General features: G+C 35.4%; 1 protein-coding gene across 3 annotated transcripts in view; it reads left to right on the top strand.

Annotated features, from left to right (window-relative positions):
* The first annotated feature begins 9,502 nt into the window (after positions 1 to 9,502).
* Positions 9,503 to 17,917, top strand: part of CCDC181 (coiled-coil domain containing 181) — a 35,685-nt gene continuing 27,270 nt past the window's right edge. Inside the window, exon 1 of one of the 3 annotated variants that reach the window (XM_031936851.1) lies at positions 9,503 to 9,735. The gene's annotated coding sequence lies outside the window, so the exon portion shown is untranslated. Of the gene's footprint in view, positions 9,736 to 16,588; positions 16,610 to 17,917 lie in introns of those variants that run through there. The other 2 variants (XM_031936849.1, XM_031936850.1) reach the window with 2 other exon arrangements.

The raw sequence follows: 17,917 nt of genomic DNA, 5'->3' as shown, positions 1-17,917 counted from the left end.
TATGGAAATTCAAAGAAATCATGATGCAACTGAATTGTTCTATCATGTTGCTATTGATGAATGGTTGAGTAAGTGGTGGTATTTATGTCAAAGGGATGTACAGTGGTCATTAAAGGTATATAAGGGTATAGAAAAAAAATTAAAACGTTGAACAGATAGATGACTAAAAAATGAAAAACAAATTTGAGTTAAGGATTTTTTGGCACCATCAATAACCATCAGTGGCCAAAAGGATAACTTATAAAGCTGAAAAATATAGTCAGCAAAAGACTAGGAAGATTCCTTCCCTCCTCCCTCCTACCCCACAAATACAAACATCTCATTAGAACAGGCACCACTAGCACTAGGCCAGGTCAAGATGCTTGCAACTTTCTCCTTTGTCACATAGTGATTCCACTGTCAATTCCAGTTCTCCTGAAATTATCGCCAAATGGAAGTTGGCCTTTCAAAGGTAAATCAATGAAATATGCCAAATGGTAACATAAGCCAACATTGTATAGCAGAAAGAAGTCTCATGGGCTCTGCAGTCAAAGGACCTGGATTCAAATTTTGCCTTTGATGCTCGCAGCTAGTATGACCTTGGACCAGTCATTTGACCGACAATTTTCTCATCTGTAACATGAGGGATTAGATGAGATGGCCTCTGAGTTCTCTTCTGGTCCTTATTTTATGCTTCTATAATTCTCTGATAAGAAACAACTCAATGACTCTTGACCAAGTTCAAATCCATTATGGATCAAATGAAATCCTGTAGAGCTGTTAGTCCAAAGAGGTACCATATAAATGCTAGCTATGGTCATTATTATTATTAGACCCAAAGAATTAATCTGTGGAAAGGTACCTTCCACCTTCCCAGTTAGAGGTTGAAATGACATACAGTGAGGAAGAGGAAAAAAGTAATTAAGTGCCTACCATGTGCCAAGGACTGTGCTGAGCACTTTACAAATATCTCATTTGATTTGCACAACCATCTTGGGAAGAAGGTATTATGATTTTTATTATATTAACATTTTATAGTTCAGAGAACTCAGGCAGCTAATTCTGGGTCTCATTTTCTCATCTATTTAAAACATAGGTTGTACTAAATGATATCTAAGGTCCCTTCCTGTCCTAAAAATCTAACTTTTTTTCTACTAGTAATTAGAAGCTATTAATGACTATAATTTACTAGTAATCAGAAACTAGTAATTTCTGCACTAATTAGACTTCTAATTAGAGCCTGATTGGGCCATGTATTCATGAATTAGATTATATTTATTTATTTTGTTATTATTATGTTAGATTATATATACATATATATATTTAAAAATCAACCGTCAACATGACAGATCAAAAGATGAATGAAATGTGGCAGATGTGGTAGCTGGTGCTTCCAAGTTGGGAATGGACAAAATAGCCACAATGTAGTCACATTTAGAATAGCTGCTCAATAAAAGCTTGCTGATTGATTTACTACTTTTGAGTATCTGTAGTTTTCTGAAAGTGTTTCTTCCTTTATCAGTGCAAATCACAGACTTCCAATAATGAGGAAGTGATTTTTAAGGCAATTGTTTTGGATGAAAAGAGTGCTGTTAAGAGTAGGAGTCAGCGACTTACTTCAAATCTCAGCTTTGCTATTTGTCTTTGCCATAACTTTGAACCAGTCCAACAACATCCATGGGACTCAGGGTCCTTTTCTTTAAAATGATAAGGTTGAAAGAGATCATTTCTGAAGCCCCTTGCACATTGTATAATGTGATATCATCTTTGGTAAGTTCTCTAGATGCTGAAAAACATGTTGAAAAACAGCCAAGCTCTGAACTCAGCGAGATCCTCCGACTTCTACACTTTATTTCAACAAATAGTCTGGCTATCAAGGCTTGTGCTTCATTAGTAAAGCTTTCCAAACCCAGGATAAGCTCTCCACATCCTCAGGCCACACTGAAGACAGTGCTTTCCTTAGCTTTTCCTTTTCTTCTTTGCCACTGGACATAGGCTCCTCTTCTGCTGCAAACTGAAGCCCTGCTCTTGATGTACTGCTTACTCCTACCAATGGTCCTGTTTACAGTCGAAGCCTGGGGTCAAAGAAGAGGGAGCTAATGACAGCAGGATCTCTGACAAGAACATTAAGGTACCAGAGGTACATCACAGACATGGGAGAAGGAAAAGGGCAAAGGGGATCCAACACTTTGAGGGGAGCCAGTGACTGCCCAGTCAGGAAGGAGAGGAGCCAGCAACTTCACAACAGTCTCCCTGAATATGTCGTGAGAATGGGACAGGGTTATGCTGTTGAGTGACTTGGGTTGTCTCTGGCTCGGGGCTCCACTGAGGCTTTCTTGGCAAAGGTACTGGAGTAGTCTGTCATGTCTTCCTCCTGCTCATTGCTGCAGAGGAGAAAACTGCTACAACTCAGGAAAATGATTTCATGGGTGAAGGGGGCTGATAGAATGCTGCATGAAGTACTCAAAGAATTAAGAAATTTGCCACATCACATAATCAATTCGTGTCACCCAGGTTTATCCTGGCTCTGAACTTCTCTCTTCCTCTTTCTCTTCCTCTTCCTCCTCCTTCTCTTCTTCCTTCTCTCTCTCTCTCTCTCTCTCTCACACACACACACACACACACACACACACACACACACACACACACTGACTTGGCAGAGCCAAGATGGTAGAGTAAAGGTGAGGAACTCTCCAAACTCTCCTCCAAATTTGTTTAAATGATGATGCTAAACAAATTTTAGGAATTGAATAGCAGGTAAATTTGTCTCAATTACTGTGAAAGGGCCTTGGGGAAACCATCAAACCAGGAGTGGGCCGGGGTGGTGTGGGAGCAGTTCTGAAGGCCTCAGTTCACAGGAACTCTCTCCTCACAGTTGTGGGGCAGAAAAGAGAGTTTGTGGTCAAGTCCCCAGAAGGATCTCTGAAAGTATCTGCACAACCCCCCTAAAGTTTGGGATAGTGTACCTTCTACTCCGGAAACAGAGTTGTACCTTAATAGTTAAATGCTGAGTGCAAATCCAAGAGAAATAATTTTAAAATTATTGGTCTACCTGAAAACCATGATATAAAAAAGAGCCTGGTCATCATCTTTCAAGAAATTATCAAGGAAAACTGTCCTGATATTCTAGAACCCAGAAAGTAAAATAGAAACTTAAAGAATCTACTAAACATTTCTTGAAAGAGTATCAGGATGAAAATTCTCAGGAATAATATAGCCAAATTCAGAACTCCCAGATCAAGGAGAAAATATTGAGTATAATCCTTCAGGGTAAAAGGTGATTATTCAATGAAATAAAGGACTTTCAAGCATTTCTGATGAAAAGATTAGAGCTGAATAGAAAATGTGATTTTCAAATACAGATCATAAGGAACTTAAGATTTATCTATTTTACATTTCTACATGGAAGCATGATACTTGTAACTCATAAGAATGTTCTCATTAGTTAGGAGGAATATATATTACCAAGAGGGCATCAGTGTGAGATGTACATGAAGAGATAATTTCTACAAAAAATTCTCATTTTAGTGAGGAATGCACAGGGAGAATGGGGAAAGGAGAGTGGGATGGCATAAATTATTTGCCATAAAAAAACAAATAAAAGCTTTTACAATGGGAAGGGGGGAGAGTGATAGATGAGAGGGCATATTGGGACAGGGTGTAGTCAGTAGCAAAACACTTTTGAGGAGGGTCAGGGACAGGGGAAATACAATTAGCAATAGTAATTGGGGAAAGAATTCTGAAGCAAGTTTCTCTTAGGAAAACTTCATTTTTCAAATATATAGGAACCACTTTTAATATAACCCCAAATAACAAGGACTATGGAGACCAATCAAGATTTTTCTGATTGCCAGTATCTTGCAAGGGGATCATTGCATAGCTTCCATGATAGCTGGCCAGCAAATATGACAAGATTTTTTTCATTCAAGACAACTGATTAAAGTCTACTAAAATATGGAGAAGGAGTTATCTGCATTGGTGAGAGATAAGACTCACAAAGTTGAAATCTTAGAACCTTTATTAAAATAGAGATAGCTCTAATTCATGGCCTTAGTGTAGTATTTGCATCCATTTATTCTGTACAGATTATATATTCTTTGACCATAAAAGACATGTATGATCATGTTTTTTCTGTTTCTGGCACTTACCTTTTATCTCAACTTTATGCATAAGTGGTCTAAGTATTTATGTAACTTGAGATACCAATTAGCTATGTATTTCATACTCTTGAAATCAAAGTATAGTCTTTATACAATAGAAAAGAGTTTGTTTAATTTTATGCAAATATTTTTCATTGTTTATATGTTTGCTTTCCTCCTTCTACTTCAGATACTAGACAATGGTGGCATTTGGGAGGAAATGTTTAACACACTTTTGAAATGTTATTTGAGACCACATCAATTACTTAACAGTGTATGTGTGTGTTACATGTATGTGTGTGTGTAAAAATGTATAGAAAGGGGCAGCTAGATAGGGTACCAGCCCTGGAGTCAGGAAAACCCGAGTTCAAATTCTACCTCACAAACCTAACACTGTCACCTAACCCAATTAACTCTCAACAAACAAAACAAAAATGTATACAAAGACACAAACAAAAAATAGACTAGCTATGTGGTGAGATCAAGGGCTTACTAATGAACAATCCACATATTCTACTGATATTCTTGAAATGTTGAATGTGAGAAAGGACCCACTAGGTGGACCCCCCTCTCTCCCTAGGATAAACTTAAGGGAGTTTATGGACAAGTCACCCAGGATTGGCTTTGCTTAAAATGGAAACCTTCACAGATAAGATCACAAATTATAATATCACAAATGTAGATCTGGAAGGGACCTGAGATTCCATCTATTTCAATCTAATCATTTTAGATGAGTAAACTGAGGTCCAGTGGACTAAGAGATTCCCCCCCAAATCCCACAGTAGTGCCAAGGGGAGGGTCTGTCAACCTCCAAAAGCCAGTGATTAACTTTTGCATTGACCCAAAATCCACTTGGGTAGATGGATTTTTAAATCTGGAATACATTCTAACTGAGACTGAATCAAGTAGTAACGGGAAACTATTCCCAGAAGAAATTAGTGATAGCTATAAAGCAATTTTCAGCAAAACAAAACAAAACAAAACAACAACAACAACAACAACAACAAAAAACAAAAGAAAAAAAAGCATCATCATAGCTTCTAGCTAAGTGGCAACAGTGGATTATTGGGCTTGGAGTCAGGAAGATGAATCTTCCCACGTTCAATTTTGGACTCTCATACTTTATAAGTGGGCAAGTCAATTAACTATTTGCCTCAGTAGTTCTTCTGTAAAATGACTTGGAGAAGGAAATGGTAAAGCATTCTAATATCTCTATCACTACAAAACTGAAATAACTAAACAACAATTGTTAGTAATCTGGAACATTTTTTCATATGGCTATTGGTGGCTTGGAATTCTTCTGAAAAAGTTTATTCATATCCTTTCACCATTTATCAATTGGAGAATGGCTTTTATTCTTAATCATTTGAATCAGTTCCTATATATCTTGGAAATAAGATCTTTATCAGAGAAACTTGGAGCAAAGATTAAATATTTATTTGCATCCCTTCTAATTTGCTTATATTATGTACATATATATATACATACACATATTTTTAAAAGTTGTTTTTTTAAACATTAAGCGATGTAGCAAAAAGCATTATTATTATTATTATTGTATGCATTACCAGAAAAAGGAGGAAGATTGATTATACAATAAGAGTGTCAGTGACTATCTCATAAATGCCCATAAAATATTAAAAGGACCATAGGAGTTCCTTCAACATACTGGCTAAGTCTCCTTTGGAGGGTTTAAGGAAAAACCTTAACATAAATTAGAGAGAATAAGAGGGGCTGGAAGAATTGAAATCTACTATGAAGAAAAAGAATATCCATGCTGATTTAGATCTCAAATCCACTGAAGTGTTCAAGGACAAAAAGCAGAGGTAAAAAGTAAGTAAATGATACTTTTTAAAAGTATAATTTAATTTTCTGCTATAATTTATAATATCCATCTTTTATAAGGAATCAGTGCTTCACAACTTTGCCACATCATAGAAAAATGCTCCTTATATCCTTTGGTGTGAAATAATACCCTTTTTATTTTGTCATAAATTGACTATATAATTTTCTGTGGTTGATTGTTATGCAGTTAAGGAAACTAGAGTTACTTAACCAGAGATAGAATATACAATAGTTTATTTTGTTTTTTTCTTGACAGTTTAACTGTTTTAAAAGCTATATAATGCCTATCTTTAATCAGCATCATCGTAGTAATAAAATTTCCATATGATTAAAACTCATCCTTTTAAACCCTGAATCTTTCTTATATAAACCTTCAGGTGACAGAAATAATTTCTTTGATTTATTTATTCCTGATCCTTATTCTGTGTGTATAACGATTATGGACACTAATTCAAACAATCAATAGATATTTACTTCCTACTATGTGCACAACTTCTCTCTAGGTACTGTAGGATACCTATTATATGGTAACTATTCTCAAGGTCTTTTTAATCTAGTACTTTGCTTTCTAAAATGATGCTTTCTGCAAGAGTGATGTTCTTAGAGGTTACTTAGAGTTATTATATATATATATATATATATATATTTTTGCTTTTAGACTAAACAGTCTGGGACTTTTCTGGTCATGATTAGTATTATTCTGTTGTATCCCTGACAAAGTTGGCTTTGAATTCATGTATTCCTGACTCTGGGTCAAGTATTCTATCCACTGTGAAACCTGACTCATAAGTGGAATAGTATATTTCTTTATTACTTATCAATTCCAGTCTTATTAATAATCCCAGTCATCAAAGCAGAATTTGAGTCAAAGTTATTGATACATAATCTGATGAATTTTTCTTTAAGTTTTAAGATACTACTTTCAAATTGGCTATAAGGTGCTAGCCTTCATTAACTACAATATTTATTTTTTCTTTCAAATGTCCTTACATTAAAATTTTTTAACTTTAATTTTCTAAAAAAAAAAAAACTTTCCAATAAAAAATGTGTGTATGTATGTGTGTTTGTGTGTGTATGTGTATGTATGTATGTGTGTTTGTTTTAGCTTTGTGACAATGAGTAAGTCACTTAGCCACTGAGCTGTAGGCTCTTTCCTAAAACTATTAATTGAAGAAAAGGTCCTGGGAGGTAATGATGGTTTCTTTGCCCTATACCAACTATATCCCTAGTTCTATCATTTTATCTATAAACAAACTTTGAGAATTTGTTTCCTTTTTTGTATACCATGTATCTTAGGCCTGGGCAGTTAGATTTCTTGAAAGAGATCCCATGAAACACTATAAAATAATTTAGAAAAATTCTCCAGGCCAATTCCAAACATCATTTTTAGTATTAATTATTAAATTATTTTTATTATTAATTATAATTTCATTATATGCATAATTATAATAAATTAATTAAAATTAATTATAAACTAATTATTAAACTGCACCACCACCTTTTATTTCTTGAAAGAGATCCCATGAAACACTATAAAATAATTTAGAAAAATTCTCCCGGCCAATTCCAAGCATAATTTTTAGTATTAATTATTAAATTATTTTATTATTAATTATAATTTCATTATATACATAATTATAATAAATTAATTATTAATTACAAACTAATTATTAAACTGCACCACCACCTTTTATTTCTTGAAAGAGATCCCATGAAACACTATAAAATAATTTAGAAAAATTCTCCCGGCCAATTCCAAGCATCATTTTTTAGTATTAATTATTAAATTATTTTTTATTATTAATTATAATTTCATTATATACGTAATTATAATAAATTAATTAAAGTTAATTATAAACTAATTATTAAACTGCACCACCACCTTTTATTTCTTGAAAGAGATCCCATGAAACACTATAAAATAATTTAGAAAAATTCTCCCGGCCAATTCCAAGCATCATTTTTAGTATTAATTATTAAATTATTTTTATTATTAATTATAATTTCATTATATACATAATTATAATAAATTAATTATTAATTATAAACTAATTATTAAACTGCACCACCACCTTTTATTTCTTGAAAGAGATCCCATGAAACACTATAAAATAATTTAGAAAAATTCTCCCGGCCAATTCCAAGCATCATTTTTAGTATTAATTATTAAATTATTTTTATTATTAATTATAATTTCATTATATACATAATTATAATAAATTAATTATTAATCATAAACTAATTACTAAACTGCACCACCACCTTTTATTTCTTGAAAGAGATCCCATGAAACACTATAAAATAATTTAGAAAAATTCTCCCGGCCAATTCCAAGCATCATTTTAGTATTAATTATTAAATTATTTTATTATTAATTATAATTTCATTATATACATAATTATAATAAATTAATTATTAATTATAAACTAATTATTAAACTGCACCACCACCTTTTATTTCTTGAAAGAGATCCCATGAAACACTATAAAATAATTTAGAAAAATTCTCCCGGCCAATTCCAAGCATCATTTTTATGATTAATTATTAAATTATTTTTATTACTAATTATAATTTTATCATATATAATTATAATAAATTAATTATAAACTAATTATTAAACTGCAAAACTTGATACAGGTATTTAATCTTAGGGCAAATTACTAATTCTCTTTTTTATTCTGACATTGACATTGAGTGAAATAAGCAAACCCATTAGAAACCTGCACCCCATCTTGATAAAAAGATCTTTTAACTACTCTTAGGGCAATGTAGAATTCTAGTTTTAAAAAAAATTCTGGTATTAACAGACACCAAGGACCTAAAATACTTCCATTTACACCTCAAAGAAAAAGGATGGCCGATGCAACTCAGAATCACTATTATGGGCAGCCAAGCGGAATAATTCTACTGGTTATTTTGTAATCCTTTTCTTTTTTTCCTTCCATATCACAGGATTGGGAAATGTTTGGTTAAAAAATTCACAGACCCCCCTAGAGGAGAAGTATTTTATTTGATTTCTTTTTTTTTTTTTTTTTTTTTTTTAATTTAATAGCCTTTAATTTACAGGATATATACATGGGTAACTTTACAGCATTAGGAGAAGTATTTTAAAACGACGCTTGTTTTAATAGCAGCAGGAGCCGTTTCCATGCAACTTTTTGCGTTGCTTTCTTTGGGGGGAGGGGTGACCCGAACACGCCAAACAGACCCCCCTCCCTGGCCTTCCCTGGGATCGGTGGCGGCCGACGCGCCGCTTCCGGTCCGAGCTGAGGAGGGCAGATAAGTACCAGAGCCGCTTCCCAGGAGATCCACAACTAGACTGGAGCACGCCCGCCGTGCCTGTCAGACTAAATCCCGCCCTCACCGCGAACTCCGCTCCCTCGGTTTAGTTTCTCTGGTGGTCTCTATGGAAACAGCGTCCCCCGAAATCCCTTCTGGATGGGCGGAAGAGTCGCTTCCTCCGCGGTCTGCGCTTGCGCCGTCGTGAGATTGGGCGTCCCAGGCTCTGCAGGGGTAAAGGCCCGGATGGAAGAGGCGGGGTCTCGTCGTTGCCATGGCAGCCCGGTCCCAGCCACCTCCGCCACCGCCCCCCCTGCAGCTGCCGCCGCCGCCTCCCTTCGCCTCCGCCACCGCTGCGGGTGCAGCCTTGCCTTCCTGCCTCACTGTCGGAATACAGCTAAGAGGAGGAGGAGCATCTGTCCCGCCCTCCGTCGGGCCCGTTCCTCTCCATCTCAGTGACCCCAGCCGCTGCCACCGTCTTCAACCTCCACAGGCAGGAAGCGACGCACGGGGAGGGCGAGGGGAGGCGGGCGACCAAAAGCAGGGTGCCCCTGGGGGCTGCGCGGGGGCGCGGCGGGAGGGGCGGACGTCGCGGACGCCGGCCGCGGCCACGCACCGTTTGGAAGAGCCAGCCTTCTTCCCGGCCTTCGGGGCAGCGGAGGCATGGGGGGGTTTCACAGTCGTCGTGTTTGTGAACTTTGGGGGCTCAGCCCCTGCCTGAAGAGCCAGGGTTCTCATCCCCGGGAGCGCTTGTAAAAGCCTTTCGTTGTCATGACACGGGCCCAATTATGAGCTTTGACCTTTTACATATGACAATCACCCTGGATGGGCAGAGGCCAGGTGCAATGAGCAAGTCCGCTTCTCTAGACCTTGGGTCTTTCTTCTTTCTTTCCTTCTTTCTTAATTTCCTTTCTTCCTTTCTTCTTTCCTTTCTTCCTTCCCTTCTTCCTTTTTTTCTTCCTCCCTCTTTTCCTTCCTTCCTTCCTTTCTTCCTTCTTTTCTCCCTTCCTTCCTTCCTTCCTTCCTTCCTTCCTTCCTTCCTTCCTTCCTTCCTTCCTTCCTTCCTTCCTTCCTTCCTTCCTTCCTTCCTTCCTTCCTTCCTTTTCTTCTTCCTTCCTTTCTTCCCTCCCTCCTTTTTTCCTTCTTTTCCTTTTCCTTTCTTCCTTCCTCCCTTTTCCTTTCTTTCCTTCTTTCCTTCCTTCCCTCCCTTCTTCCTTCCTCCCTTTTCCTTTCTTTTCTTCTTTCCTTCCTTCCTTCCCTGCCTTCTTCCTTCCTTTCTTCTCTCCCTTTTTTCCTCCTTCCTTCCTTCCCTGCCTTCATCCTTCCTTTATTCTCTCCTTCTTTCCCTGCCTTCCTTCCCTGCCTTCTTCCTTCCTTCCTTTTCCTTTCTTTTCTTCTTTCCTTCCTTTTCCTTTCTTTTCTTCTTTCCTTCCTTCCTTCCTTCCTTCCTTCCTTCCTTCCTTCCTTCCTTCCTTCCTTCCTTCCTTCCTTCCTTCCTTCCTTCCTTCCTTCCTTCCTTCCTTCCTTCCTTCCTTCCTTCCCTGCCTTCTTCCTTCCTTCTTTCCTTCCTTCCTTCCCTGCCTTCTTCCTTCCTTCTTTCCCTCCCTCCCTCCCTCCCTCCCATTTATTTTACCTTACAATTTAATAATTCTTAAAGAACTCCAGAATTTCCCATAAGGGTTTCAACTAAGATATATGCTAGTGGTTAGATTTAGCTTTTTAATGAAAAATCAGAATCCTCTAAATAAAACCCTGTGAAATAGTTATATATGTGATAATTCCATCTTAAATTAAAAGATCTGTAGTTTTTATCCATTAGGAGACTAGGGGATTTAGCAGACATCCCTAGAGAAGGAATTAATTTTGTGTTCTAATTAAGATCTGTGTTGAAAATGTTGGGTTGTTCAAGGCTATTGCTTCTTTGCTTGCCAGTGATAAACTTCATGAAATTCAGAGTTGTTATATTCACAGGGGACAAATAAGACAAACATAATTAATGAATTTGCCCAAGATGTCTTTTCTTAAGCTTGATGAGAATGTGTACCATGATTGTGTACTCCAGATGAAGATTAAGAGAGCTGGAAAGGGGTGAAGTGTCCTGTGACACATCTGAATAAGACATAAAGGATATATGTTCTGATCTGTGTGCAGTTTTTAATTTGGAACTAGAAGATACTTCTTTAATTTGCTTGAAAATAATTGATGTTTGGATGGAAATTTTGTTTGAATTTAAGTTCAATTCAGCTTTGTGTTTTAGAATTTTTTTGCAAAAGTATTAAACATAAGTTCTTATGATGCTGAGTAGATATTTTAACTTATATTCTGGTTTTCACATTTGAAGGATTCTGTAAATAATAAAGACTATTTGGTTTAAGTCTGCACGATTTTATTTGCACATTCAGGATTATGTTTATAATGCTTACATTTAGATATCAGTATCACCTACATTAGATGAGAGTCACCTAAATATTAATTTCTTAAATATCAATTGGATCATACATTAAGAGCTGGGAAGAATTTTAGGGATTATGTAGTCCAATCTCTTCGTTTTGCAAATGATGAGGTCCCCAGGACAAATGACTTACTTAAAGTCAAATAGCTAATAAATAGTATTCTGGATTTGAAGCTAGATTCTCTAACCGCAGATATTAAACCCTTTCTATTACGTGACTGTGTATGTGGTTAGAGAGAAAGAAAAACTTAACGCGTACTGCAGATTCTTCAGGAAGGAATTAGGTTTTATTTTTGTTTTTGTATCCTGGGTGCCTTGTATTTTGCAAGTGCTTAATGAAAGTTTATTTAATTGAATTTGTTGAGTGAAGTGAATTGATGTAATTTATCTCTGAAGAAAAATAGTGGTCAAATAAATATTGATTGTTTCTTTAGGTACCCTCAAAGAAACTAACACTGATATCAAAATAATAATGCCACATATTTTTCAAATTCCAAAATTATTTAAACCTATCTTTGTTGCTTTTAAGATGGTCCATTTGAATTTTGTTGTTTTTTTAAAAAAGGAAATGCAAACATTAGATTTGATGATACTATCAAAAAGAAAATGACAATTGAGAAAAATCTATATTAATCATTGATAACTAAACTTGATTTATCTTTTGGGGTTAATAAAAATAAAAAATATTTGTGGGAAAATGGATTGATGATATGAGACAAGAGAAAAATAATGGGTTTGGGAGGATCTAAACAGGCAATTTTGAAGTAAAGCAGGAACATTTTTAAAGGAGATCAGCAGCATTTAGCACCTGTTGTTCAGGAATTGATCATTAACTTGTGTTTTGCCATCTCTCCTCTCTCCCTTTCCTCCTTTCCCTTCTTTTCAGTCTTCCTTCCTTCCCACTCCTTCCCTGTTTCTCTGTCTCTGTCTCTATATCTCTCACTCTTTCTCTCTCTCTCTTGCTGAATTTTATTTTTCTCCTTTGGCATTATGCTTTTAATTAGCATTTAACTAGCTACTAGAAGGTAAAAGTAAGATGAAAAATAATAAATTTGCTCAGTTGATAGCCCTGGTTAAAAAAAAAAAAAGATTTAGTGGGAGAGGAGTTTAAAAGACAATAATGAAAATTGTTTCTGTGTAAATCAAACATCATCAGTTTCTTTTTGTTGTTTTGTAATTGTTAAATTCCACCACTCTGAAAGTATGCTATTGCTTTTATTTTTTTTTTAATATGGGTGAGAATAAAGAGGGTATAAGAAAGAATATGGATAACATTAGGAATAAATGATGGTATAAGACTAAATAATCTTAGTTAAAACAGTAATAGCTTTGCTAGGCTGAAATTTTACTATTCTGATTTTTGTGATCATTTTTGTCACTAGGGTTTCAAGTTTTGATCTATGTTCCTTTGGGTAATCAAGAGGTGAAAAGATTTTGAAGTTGAATAATACATAAAATATAACTGAAGAATTTTTATGAACAGGAAATTATCAAAATAGGAAATAACTTATTTTTGAATCTAATAAAATGAATTCAAATGCCGAACCAATTTTGTTTAGGAGGCACCAAATAAAGACTTTAAATATTTGAAAAACACTACCTAGAATTTATTGTTATAATTTCTAACATGGACTGTTCTTGACATTTAAGCCCAAAGTCTTATTAAATCCCAATTCTTGATTATTATGTTGTCAGTTCTATTACATTATCCCCTCATTATTTCTACCAGCAGATCTTTTTGGGTACTCACAGTTTACAAAATACTGTGGCAGGCACTGGGAGATTTAAAAAAAAAAAAAAGGAAGATATAGTTCTTGAAGGAGCTTAGGATCTAATTTGAGAGCAAAGTGGAGAAAACAGCCTAAAAAGTACAAAACAGTCTAATTAAATATTATATCCCACTACCAGTAAAAAGTTGTTTGTAAACAATTTCAATACATATATACATATGTTAAAATATGAATGCACCTATGATTATATAAAACAAAATGTAAATCCAAAAAGGATGAGATAAAAATGAAATCATATTTCAGATCAGCATAAATAAAACTACTGGAATTTGTTGATTAGGGGAGTGGCTAGTAAGAAGAGCTTTAAGAAAATCACTTTGGCTCCTATGGATGATAATTTACATAAAGGAGACAAGACTTGAGACAGAGAAATCAGTTTGGGGGCTATTTTAATTACTGAGAGGTAAGTGAAGGCCTGAATTAGAGTAATAATTATATATACAGAGAAGGGAACAGATGGGAGAGATGTGGAAGTAGATTAACAACTGATTAGCCTTGTGGGATGAGGGATAGTAAACACAAGGGATGACACTATGTGAATCAACTAGAAGAATAGTAGTGACGCCCTTATATAGTAAGAGGGAAGTTTGAAAAGAGGGGAGGGTTTGAAGGTGAAGGATAAAGTTATGAGACTGGCAATTTTTACCAGCTCATCCATTGTTTGTCCTGACAATTAAATTGTCTCAATGGAATGAATTGCCTTGGTAAGTAAGTGGGTTTGCCTTCCCTAGAAGGCCTCAAATAAAAAATGTTTTATTTGGAGGAAGTGATACATAGTAGCATAGGTGTCACATTCATGGTCAAGAAGGCATGCAGTTCAAAAAACTTTCAAATGCAATTTAAGCCAGATTAAAATTGATTGGGAATTTTTAAACAAAATTTCAAAAATGCAATAAAACAGACTTTGTGATTTTCAAAAGTCAATATTCAGCCTATAGGGATCTTTTCCTATTTGCTTGACACAACTGAAGTGGAGGATCCTTTCTAACTTTGGGATTCTTTGATAAAGACTGATTCAGCAATTATAGACAGCTACATGATTATAAGATTAGGAGGGACTTCTTACTATTGTAGCACTGTACCTCTTTTGTATTGGCTTTTACTGGGATGCTAGACAATCTCTCATACTAGTCTTATGAATGTTGGCCAGAGAGGGAACAATTAGTTCGTTGAATGGCTGTAACAAAAGAATAGTCATCAGTGATTCAATTTGAATTTGGAAGCTGAATCCTTTTCGTTTTGGGTTAGTGACTTGGTTAAAGACATAGATAATTTATATGGTCAGTGTGCAGATGACAGAAGCTAGTCAATGATAGCTTACTGATTAGAGGACAGTTTACAAAATAATAATAATTGAAGTAATACCATTAGGAAGAAGAAGAATTCCTATTTGTATAATCAGATATTCAGACAGATTTGGACTGATGTCCTGTGGGTAAGAAGAAGAAAAGAATACCAATTGGGAATCCTGGAAATGATAGTTTTGAATAGTAAGAAATTTGTTCCAACTCTGAGAGAGATTGACTTTCTTGTTAGCCTGTGCTCTTTGAATGGGGGAAAGTGGCTTTTGACTTTGGCTTTTGGAGGATGGACAGCAGCAGGAGTAATTGTGGTAACATACGTTTCTGTGACTGAGCCTCTGATTGAAAAGAAATAACTCTGAGAACAGTGGGATAAATTATTTCTCTCCAGGAGATTTCAGAACTTGTGCAATATTTTCAGCTTTCCCCTTCATCTTTGGCATTCACTCCTCACTATCTCTATTCTTTGTCTTTTGACATAATTTGATTTAATTACTATCCTTGAAAATATTTTTCCTTCACATAAAAATTTCTTGACCATAATTTTGGGATAATATATCTGTATGCTAATTCTGTGTCAGGGAGGACAAAACTGAGTATGCCAGTGAATAATTGGCAAATAGAATTAAAATAGGACAGAGGATTAGATTTTTGTTCTGGTGATCAAGATTTTTTGTCTCTTGATCTGCAAGAACTCTATAAGTTGCATATATGAAAAGATCTTATGGTTGTAGTTTTATTAATAATTAATATGAGCTTCTAAAATAGAGAAGAGGTGACCTTGTCAATTGGGACCATGTACCCTTAAACTTAAAATGAAATCTTTGCTATAACAATATGCAGTTGTAGATGCATCAGCTGTGAAATGCTACAAGCAAATTTCCCATGTCTGAGGAAAGAGGAGGGGTAGACTAATGGTGTAGGTAGGTGAGACCATACCCTAGTGGTGGGATGAGAGAATGGTTAGAGAAGAGTAAAAAAAATAAGAGTGCCCAGCTAAAACTTGCTCCATAGCAACACCTGCTGCTTATATTTATATAGTGTTTTACAAAATACACAGGACTTTATTACATAATCTCATCAGAAAAGTCTTGCATGGGAGATACTGTAACTATTTCCATTTTACAGGTTAGAAAAATCAGACTCAGATTGTCCAGAATCACATAGCTGTTAAGTATCTGGGGTGAGTTTTTTTTTTTTTTTTTTTTTTTCCAAATCCAGGTTCTTTTTCAAAGTCAGGGCTCTCCATTATCTCATGCTGCCTCTCTAATAAGATGAAATGTAATATAAATAAATGCAAAGTCTTTATTTAACACTTGAATTTTTAAAAAAAACATTACTTGAGAGCAATAGCTAACCATGTGTTTAAAAAAAACTGCAAATTCAGTAAACCAACAATATAATTGATATGTCAGTCAAAAAAGAAAGAGATCTTTAGCTTGCTATGAGAAAGATAAAGTACAGAACTAGTTTGGGAACAATCCTGCTATACTCTGCAATAATTAGACCATGTCTGGAGTACTGGGTTCAGTTCTGGATACTATGTTTTAGAAAAGTCATTGAAAACTATAAAACCACCAGAGAGAGTAACAATGTTGTTGAAGGACCTTGAGGTGATGCCATCTGAAAATCTGTTGAAAGAGTTGGAGTGTTTAGCCTAGGAGAAAGATGATTTAGGGGAACTTGGTAACTGATCTCAAGAATTTTAAAGTTTGATGTGTGGAAGAGGATTAACAGAGCTGTTCTTCTTGGCTCTAGAGGACAGAATTAAGAACAATGGATGGAAGCTGCATTAAGATTTGAGGTGTTGCAGTCGAAATTAAGGTAAACTGAAGCACAAGGTTCCAAGCAAATTCAATTTGTTGGTAAGGCTACCAATGGTTCTTTCAGCTCCTCAGTAGGCTTAATGATGTTGAGGGTGTATTTGTTAGCCTTCATATAGTTTTGAGAAGTCCTCTGGAACAAAGAACAGGAAGCAACAGAATTGGAAAATAATCTAAATCGTTACAAAAGCTGGAGCATCATAGATGATGGAGAACAATTTGGCAGTCTGGATTGTGGGATTAATAACAACCCCTGCTTCTGTCTTGTTGCTAAGGAAGGCTCATCGATGGGGCTGGGGGGAAAGGAGGGGAGTCCAGCTTCAAAGCTAATTTATGTCACAGTGATACCAGACCAGACTTTTTTGAAGGACAGCCAGTGTTGCAGAGATAACCAACTAGATTCTTTAGAATCTACCTGTACCTTTCAAGGATAACAGAATTTTTCTAATTGTACAAAGGCAGCTGGTGATAAAGAGATTACAGTATTCTTTCCATTAAAGTTATTTATAGCTTTTAAACTTAACTCAGAACAGAAAACTGAACTTCTGAATTCATGAACTTCTGAAGTTAACCCAGAGACAAAGAAACATGGCTCAGTTTATAGAATAGAATCAATTGCAGAAAGTAATCAAATATAAAATTAATATTTGATTTTTTTCTCAGAGATAAAGAAAAAAATTCCCATTAATTAAAGCTATCTAGAAGCAGAAAGGGCTGCTTGGAGAGGGATTGGATTCTATTTATTAGTTATCTTCAGATGAAAGATGCTTGTGTACTTACTGGATACGTTGTAATGAGAGTAGTTTTTTGTTTATGATTTGGCAAAGGTGTACTTTCTAAGGTATTTCACAACTCTGAGATTCTGTAATTCTTTTCCTTTATGTAATCAATTATCTTTGTTGAAAGGAAAAAATGAACTGGTTGTGTTTGAGGAAAGCAAGAGTCTCACTAGACAAAAACCCTAGCAACTGTATGTGTTTGCCAGGAAAGTATCCTGCCAAAGCCATTTTGTTGCCATGATTGTGGGATCTAGGATCTTTCTCTTTGCTAGAATAGCCCCTTCGCAACAGGAAGGGATCCTTGGGACTCACACTGGGGATTTTCCCATTGTTGGTTTCTGACCAGTGCTTTATCCTTTAAACTAAATAGAACTCATAAAGGAAATTGCCTCCACCTGATTTAGAGACTATTGCAAAGTTAGTAATTGGCCTAATTTCAATAATTTTCAATTGTGTCTCAGAAAATATAGAAGTCTGAGGGTAGGAAGAAAAATGGGAATGGCTAATTAATGGGGGCAGCCAGAATATAT

This window comes from Sarcophilus harrisii, chromosome 4 (genome assembly GCF_902635505.1).
Source record: "Sarcophilus harrisii chromosome 4, mSarHar1.11, whole genome shotgun sequence".
NCBI lineage: Eukaryota > Metazoa > Chordata > Mammalia > Dasyuromorphia > Dasyuridae > Sarcophilus > Sarcophilus harrisii.
Note: the sequence above shows the minus strand (reverse complement) of the source record. Positions and strands in the feature narration are given on the sequence as shown.